This window comes from Panicum virgatum, chromosome 3N (assembly GCF_016808335.1).
Source record: "Panicum virgatum strain AP13 chromosome 3N, P.virgatum_v5, whole genome shotgun sequence".
Lineage (NCBI taxonomy): Eukaryota > Viridiplantae > Streptophyta > Magnoliopsida > Poales > Poaceae > Panicum > Panicum virgatum.
Genome location: NC_053147.1, coordinates 42,151,566 through 42,160,572, shown reverse-complemented (window position 1 = coordinate 42,160,572; position 9,007 = coordinate 42,151,566).

The window sequence follows — 9,007 nt, the reverse complement described above, 5'->3', positions numbered from 1 at the left end:
GTATCTAGAAGACCAAGATAACTTCAAACATCTATGTTAGTTGTTGGTCTGTCCCACTCGACCACAGAAGCAACTTTCTTGGGATTAGCAATGATTCCGTCCTGCTTAAGTCTTCCATAATGCACACAAAGCCTTTTGGTTCTGTCCTTCTTCTCCACAAATATCATAGGAGCGGCTCAAAGCAAGACACTTGTCTAATAAGTCCCTATGTTATAAGATCGCCAATCTGTTTCTTCAATTCCTTTTGCTCAATGGCTACCTTCCATTTGAAGATCTAAAGATGGGCTGAGTTCCCTAAATCAACTTAATCCTAAATAGAGTCTCCAATTTAGGAGGCAAACATGGCAACTCATTAGATGAATCCTTTGCCTTCTAACCATGGTAACAAGGGTTAGCATTCCCTATCTAGCAAAATTGCATAATAACAACACATTCTTGTTGACATGCCTCAAAACAAAGCGCATACTATTAGAACTAAGCTTAGAGACAACTCTTCTCCAAACTTGTCTTTAGACTTTTTCTAGATGATGGTAAAACACTTGAACTCCTTCACAACTAGCGAAAAAGAAAAGACTAAGGAATCACATATGGATCCATTGGGACAACACTATCCAAGCATTACACTTTCTTCACTTGCAGCTCCAACCACATGATGTCACATTGTCAAGTAAACAAACCTTTTTTTTGATATATCAATCATGCCAAGCAATCGTGCCAAACACTTCAATTAGAACATGTATCCATCCACACATCAAACTTTACTTCAAAAAATCTACTTAATGAAAATACTTTATTTAACCTTCTCATCGAAGACACTAGAACAACTACTCGTACCTCCACTACAACCTAAAACTTTAATCTAAGAGTTAGCTTCACTTTCTTAGCCCCATTCGATCCATCAGAGAATATAGGAGAGAAATCAGAGAACTTAAGTCTCTTGTAGAATCATCATAGTGACACCACATCATTTTCTCCTTCAAAGCCATAATGTCTTAGAGCTTCCCTTGACACGAGCATCATTAAACAACAAGAACCACTAGTCAGCTGCCAATATGTTTGTAGACTCACACCAACAAAGCATCACATCTTTATTCCATTTGTATATGCCTTGTAGAAAGTCCATGCTAGACCAACCACTAAGGGTTATGCTCATAACATCATATTTTTGAAACATTGTGTGAATCATGGCGGGTTCCCAATAAAGCATGATAAAATCACCATGAAACAACCTCCAAAACTATTGTACTTATAGGCACTAGCCTAGAACACCATAAGTCATCAACCTCGCAAATTGATCACTTGCACCGTATTGTAAATTGTCATGTAAGCTGTGAATAGAAGAACATTTGACACACTTCTACTATTAGATCATCTGGACCACTATGGTAGGATAATTCCTAACCACTTAGATCCTTATTGCAGCCACCAAGGCCACTAAAACACATAGAATAGACCAACAAGGCTAGGCTACAAAGCCTTTGAGACTTGAAGTTACATTAAGCAAGAAAACTATCATCAAGCAACACTAGGCTTAAACACTAACAACCTCAGAAAACTCCACCTAGGTCTATTATCACCTCATCTTGACGACCAACACTAAGAAGGACTTGAATAGAGTGGAAAGAAACATACACTAGGCAAAGGTTTGGCTGAAACGTCGGCACTCCAATCTGTAGGACAAGACACACAATGACCCACCCATTTGATATATCAAGAGAAAATAGTTAAAATGCATGGCATGGTGGCCAATCAATCTGTCATTGAACCATTTCCTTTGAATATAAATAGTTGGGTCAACCTAACCCTCGGCCAACCTCACTTGGCAAAGCAGGGAGGCATTGTGGGGGCCCTCCACTCAACCCATCTGCAAAGCCAAACTTAACCTATTCTATAGGGTTCAAAACTTATTGGATCTTACAGGCCACGATAACAACAAAAGCCTCCAATGTTTAGATCATTCAAGAAAAGATATTTACAACTATTTAGAATAACAGCACAAATAACACCAACACAAAAATACAATAATAACACAAGCCATAGATAAAGCAAGGAAAGGCACTACACTTTTATATAAAAACTCCCATTCCTACATGTGCAAGTGTGTCAAGTTTTATTGTTGGTCAAATTTTATAATAACAACTTAAGCCTAGAACCTATAACCTAGGCACTGATTACAATTATTTCCCGATTTGATCGTAAACTTCACAAAAAAATTTGAGCTTTTGCACTATATTCCATACATATTTTACTTATTTCTAATAAGTTCCACAAAATTTGGATGAGTTGTGTTTGTAGGAGATCACACACCAAAAATAGACAAAATTGGGTAAAACCCAGGCCGCCCGGCCTCTCCCTGGCCGCCCTACCTGACACCTCAACATACAGGGGTCAATCTTCATTGACACATTTGCAATGCCCCTAAACTGAGGATTGGGACTTGATTCAATCAAAGGACCCGAAAGGTATGGACATGGATCAAACAGTCCACAAGTCAGAGTCAACACAAGCAAACATCGGTGATACCCATCCCTAGAGCAATTACAAGCATTAATATGCAACATCGGCGAAATAGAGGGCTGAGAGACACCAGAGGCAAGCCTCCCAGCCTCTGTTGATGCGAAAAACAACACACCAAAGCCCAAGAGCACCGTTCACCAAACTCAGACTGCAAATCTTTCGAACCAAGCGTGCCATTCAATGTGGAATCGGTAAATGTTAAATTCGAGAGCGTATCGGCTGGATTTCCGAATATCCCTCACGCAGCATATCGATAGTTACCGCCAATGCAGAAAACGACAAAGCTAGAAGAATAATTTATTATATATGTGATATGTAGGGATTGGCAAACACTGCCTATGTGGAAAAAGACAAATCGACTAAGCCTTAACCGATACTTGTATAGAGCAATACAGAAGCTACAAAAACATGGCTTAAGCAAAGCTACTAGAAAACTACACTCAAAATAGATCTAATCAGCTTTATGAAGACTTTTACTTTAGTAAAATAACAATAATTTTTATAGCCAATCGAGAGTATTTCAAGCTGGATGAGTTTGATAAAAGCTAAAACGATAAGAAAAAACCTGCGGATCTAGCAAATACCGATAAATTGTGAATAAATCTAAACAAAGCAACAACGATACGCCCGTGAACTAAAGCTTAGATTTACTCGATAAAACAAACACTTACCAGTGAATCAAGTCGCTTCGAATGTGAGGCGTCCTTGATCGACTCGAAAGAACTCGCAGAAAAGAATATAGCGAAGTCGCCGACAAGAGAGTAAGTTGCAACGAAATTGTAAAGGTTTGTTTTATTGGATGTGTATCAACCTTTTTCAGGTCACGTACAACTGATATTTATACACTAATGCTATCTGAATCCTAGCCGATCGCGACAAACACAAAAACTTGACGTAAAAGGAAAAAACTTCCTCAAAAATAAAACAACTCAAACTACCCCAAAACAATGTTAAGATCCGAACAAATCTGATCCTTCGCCTGGTCAACAGAATCTCCATCATCAACATATCACCGGCCGATTCCCATACCATATGCACCGCCGCCTTCCAAATCGGCAACTCCTTCCTTATCAATGCCTACCTTGACAAGTGTCAAAAAACAGCGTCAACACATGCCCCCCAGTTTCGGAGTAATATATTATTTTGCATTTGCTCCAGCCATGATTACCTCTCTGAACCAGTGCTTCCTACAGTGTTCAGACCAGTTCTCATACCCCACGCAGGCAGCGCATCAAATCCCCATTATATCCCGCAAGGTAAATGCTATAAATATCCCATTCCACCATCTCATCTTTTTCTTCCGCCGTCATTTCTCCTTTAGCACTTCTATCCTCAAGAACAGATTTACTATGTGCTGCCTCCAGAAATCTCAGGCGAACAACTACTCTGGCGGCAAGAAATCTCCACCGTTCTTCAGCGATGGCCACTACTGCCGACATGCCATAGGTATGCGACCCCATTTCCTTTGCCATCACTGTTTCTTGTGATCTCGAACTTATCATGTCGGTATTTCTTCTTCTTTGCTAGAACCTTGGAGACAACATTGCCATTCCCTTAGCAGATCAACCCAGTATGTTTGTCCAGTCCCCATGGGCAATCCAAATCCCACAGAACTGATCAATCTAGAGACCGAAAGGATCCCCATAAAAACTGCCAATATGAACCTCGATTGTCCCAAACTTTCAGATCCTAGCCGAGCCCCACTCCTGGATGGAGGAACTGGTTTCACCGTATGGCTCACCTGCATAGAGTTGACTGGGATGCCTACGATATAGGGTAGTGCATTACCTTATCTCTATCAAAGATGCATTACTAGAAAAACTGGCCAATGCGACCGGTTTTTATTGCGACACCCAAAATTTTGTTGCGATATGTACGTTTAGCACAACGGCAGACGATTTTGGTTGCGTTAGGGCGACTTGTTGCAACCAAAATCTTAGTGTCGCGATTAAAATTTTGTTGGTTGCGATAAGTAGGAGATACCACAATGCATATTTTTTATCGCCGCATCAAGGTGGGGTGTTCGCAATGAAAAAATATGCGTTGCATGTAGGGTGAGGCTAATGCAACGTTTCTTGGATTGGTTGCTATTCTTGATGATGTCATAACCAAAATGAAGGGTTGCTATTACTATTCTCTACTTTTGCAATAGATCCTTGTTATGGCAACACAAAACTTAGTCGTTGCAAATGGAAGCATAGATATTGCGATGCATACCAGGTTGTTGGCAATGGAAGCTTGGATATTGCGACGCAAACCAGAGGCGTTGCAATGTGGTAATTGTATTACAACGATTTAATTGTCGTTGCAGCGAGGCTAAGAGATATGGCAACAAACCTAAGGGTCGTTGCAGCATGGATTAGATAGAGCAACAAAATAAAGAATCGTTGCAACAAATCTAGGCTATAGCAACGACCAAAAAGAATTGGCCCACAGAAAACCCTGAGGCCCACACAAAACCATGATGAAAGTACGCAACACGCATGCGGCGGTAAGACCCCTGGTATTCTACGATCCCCGACTTGCTGACAAATCTCCAGTGCTCCGTGCTCGAAGGATATGGTCCCCAAAGGCAACGTTAGCACGCCTAGGGTCGGCAAGGAAATTGATCGACATACCGATGAATCTCTAGTGCTCCCTGCTTGAAGAATCGATCTCATTTGAATCCCTAAATTTAAGGTATATATCAATCTTGAAATGTGATCTTTCATACTTATTCATGTATATTCACATATTTTATTATTTTAATTAATACTTACTGCTAGCACACTTTTGCAAAGGTTACTTGCTTGCCTCGATTTTGCAATATGTCACAAGATGATTATAGTTGCATGCTTTTGCCCAACACAGATCCTGCTTGCCATGTTGGGTTTGAGAAATTCATTAAACATACCTTTGAAGGAACATATGTAGGTGAGACAGCAGCACGTCCATGTTGCATGTGTCGAGGCATGGCATACATGCTCAGAGAAGAGGTTGAAGAACACGTGTTTCGTAGAGGGCTGGATAATGATTTCATAAAAAGAAAAACTATTGTTCGTGCTGCTGAACCTATGGATGACGATGCTTGCAATATCAGTGAAGGTGGTGATGAAGGTTTTGTCAGGAATCTGTTTAACTCACTGATTAGTGGTACTTGCCATGGAGAAATAAATGAAGATAGCCAAATGTTGTGGCAAGGAAAATTTTCAAGTTAATGGAAGAAGGCAGGAAGAAATTGTATTCCGGATGCAAGGAGGCTAGCCAAGTATCCTTCATTGTCAGGCTATTTCAGATTAAGTGCATGTGCAGTATAAGCATCAGTGCAATGGAGCAAATACTTCACTTGATCTTCCTTGTGCTTCCCGAAGGACATTGTGTCCCAAATACTATGGATAAAATTCCAAAGGTAGTTTGAGACCTTGGCCTCAGCTACGAAAAGATTCATGCATGTTTCAATGACTGCGTGTTATTTCGTGGGGAGTACGAGAAGTTGGACAAATGTCCAATATGTGAGGAGAGTAGGTGGGAACATACAAACTCTGAGGGGACTCATGTTGTCAAAGATGGTGGAGTTAAAAATAAGAAGGTTCCTCATAAAATTCTTAGGTATTTTCCACTTATTCCCCAGCTGCAAAGATTATATATGAATGACACGACATCGGCATATATCCGTTGGCACACAGAAGAATTGGTTAAAGATGGTAAAGTGCGGCACCCAACGAATTCTTTGGCTTGGAAGCACGTAGATGAAACTTATCGGCACTTTGCATTTGACCCACGTAATGTATGTCTGGGACTTGCATCAGATGGCTTCAATCCATTTGGGATGCTGAACGTGACTTATACAACATGGCCGGTTATCCTAATTCCTTATAACCTGCCCCCTTGGTTGTGCTTGAAACAATCGTATTGGATGATGTCAATGCTGATTTCTGGGCCTAAATCTCTAGGAAATAACAATGATGTGTATTTGTAGCCTCTAATTGATGAGCTCTAAGAGCTCTGGGAGAAAGGAGTAGAAACATGAGATGCAAAGGTGAAGAAGAATTTTACACTGCGTGTAGTTCTACTCTGGACAGTAAACGATTTTCCCACTTACGCGATGCTATCTGGATGGAGCACAAAAGGGAAGTTTGCTTGCCCTTATTGCCATAAGGATATTGATTACTTGTAGTTAAAATTTGGATCAAAGCATTGCTACACGGGGCATCGCTGTTTTTTGCCATCAGACCACAAGTGGCGAAGGAACAAGGTTAGCTTCAATAACAAGATTGAACATAGGGAGGCTCCTGTGCCGCTGAGTGGTGAACAAGTCTTGCAGTAGTACGAGAGTTTTGAGCAAGTAACTTTTGGAATGACGACTTGCAAGAAGAGGAAGCAGTGTGAGGAAGATAATAGATGGCACAACTGGAGGTAGAAGAGTATTTTTTTAATCTTCCGTACTAGTCTTCATTGCTTATACGCCATAATCTTGATGTGATGCATATTGAGAAGAATATAAGTGAGGCCTTGCTAGGGGCTTTGCTCGAGATAGCAGGTAAAACTAAGGACACTAAGAAGGCTCGACTTGATCTGCAAGATATGGGCATAAGGAAGGATCAACATCCTATGCTCAAAAAAGGTAAATACAAGTTTCCATCAGGGTTGTACCAAATAAGTCCAGGGATGAAGCAAATTCTGTGCAACTTTCTTCATGATGTTAACTTGCCAGATGGTTATGCCTCAAATATCAGGAGATCTGTTGATGTCAAAGGTTGCAAGGTAGCTGGACCTGAAAGTCATAACTACCATATTATATTTCAAAAGCCTTTACCCACATATTGCCTACAGATGTAGTGATCCCATTGATCGAGCTCAGCAATATTTTTAACAAAATATGTTCAAAGGAGCTTGAGGTATCTGAACTTGAGAAACTCTGCAATTATATTGGAGAGACTCTTTGTAGGCTTGAGATGATATTCCCTCCAGCATTTTTTGATATTATGATGCACTTGCCAGCTCATATTGCTTGGGACGCCAGATTAGGAGGCCCTGTTTCCTATAGATGGATGTATCTAGTGGAGAGATACCTACGTACCCTCAAAGGTTATGTGAGGAACAAAGCTTGCCCAGAAGGTTTGATAGTAGAGGGATACATCTCAGAGGAGTGTCTTACATTTTGTTCTTGGTTCTTTGAAGATGTTAGTACAAAGCTTAATCGGCCAGACCATCAAGAAAGGAGCGCTGTTAGTGAACCACCATCTGGTTTGAGTGTATTCAACAGCATGGACTTCAGTAAGAAGAGAAGTGGTCAGGTCGAGTCTACATCTTCTAATGACCTCCAGATGATGAGACACTACATATTATCCAATTGTGATGAGGTCATTCCATGGATAGAGTAAGCTTCTAGTGAAATCGTATTTCATTTTGTTGACTGCATATGTAATTGACAAGGCATATGTTCATTTTTCTCGTAGTGAGCATAAGAATTGAGAGGGAGAAATCCAGCGAATGTTGATAAAAGGCATAGGGAACTATTGGTTCGAGCGTAAGGTGAGTCATTTTATTGTATAATTTGATTATTCATAATTTGTGTAAAAATTATTTATGGATAACAACACTATATTTTTGTTCACTTGTTTTCAAATAATTGTGAGCGTAGATCAGCGAACTACATGCACAGGGAAAAGTTAGTGATATGCTATATGCTCTAGCTCGGGGTCCGGATCATCGTATTTGTGTGAGCAACAGGTGCTCCATTAATGGTTTTTTCTTCCGGACAAGAGACATAGAGAAGCATCTAACCACACAGAATAGTGGTGTTGTTGTCCAGGGCGATGGCATGGAATGGTACGGTGTCATTAAGAAAATCATCGTCCTCGATTTTCCAAACAAAAAGGAAGTCATGCTGTTTCAGTGCGACTGGTTTGATGTTCCTCCAGCAACTAGTAAAGTAAGAGCAAAATCAGAGGGTACAGTAGAGATGAGTATGGGATTATTGATATTGACACCACCAAGTTGTGCTATGCAGATGAGCCATACATAATGGCGAATCAAGCAAAGCAAGTTTGTTTTGTGAAATCTGCAAGAAAAAGTAACTGGTCTAGTGTCCTCAGAATGAAACCTAGGAACCTATTTGCCATGCCTGAAACAGAGAACACACCAAATACTGTTGATGACCGGAGAAGTGAACATGGTTGTCACAAGAGTGGAGCATATGAATATTTCAAATCAAATTCACGATTTGGTGAATTGGAGTATGAATGATGTCCAAGATGCAATAGTTGATGCAAAAGTAATTGAAGAGGCTCATCAGGCACCGACGTCTGAACCGAGTTTTGCTGACATAGTAGAAGACGACGACGAGGATGATGATACCTACGTCGCAGATGGAGTCGTCGCACCAGCAGTGGACAGCTCCCATGCTGGAGGCGAAGATGATTTTTTTGTATGAAGTTCATCTATTGTGTACCAGACTAATGAACCAATTGTGTGATGAACAAGTTTGAGTCATATGGTTATGTTATTG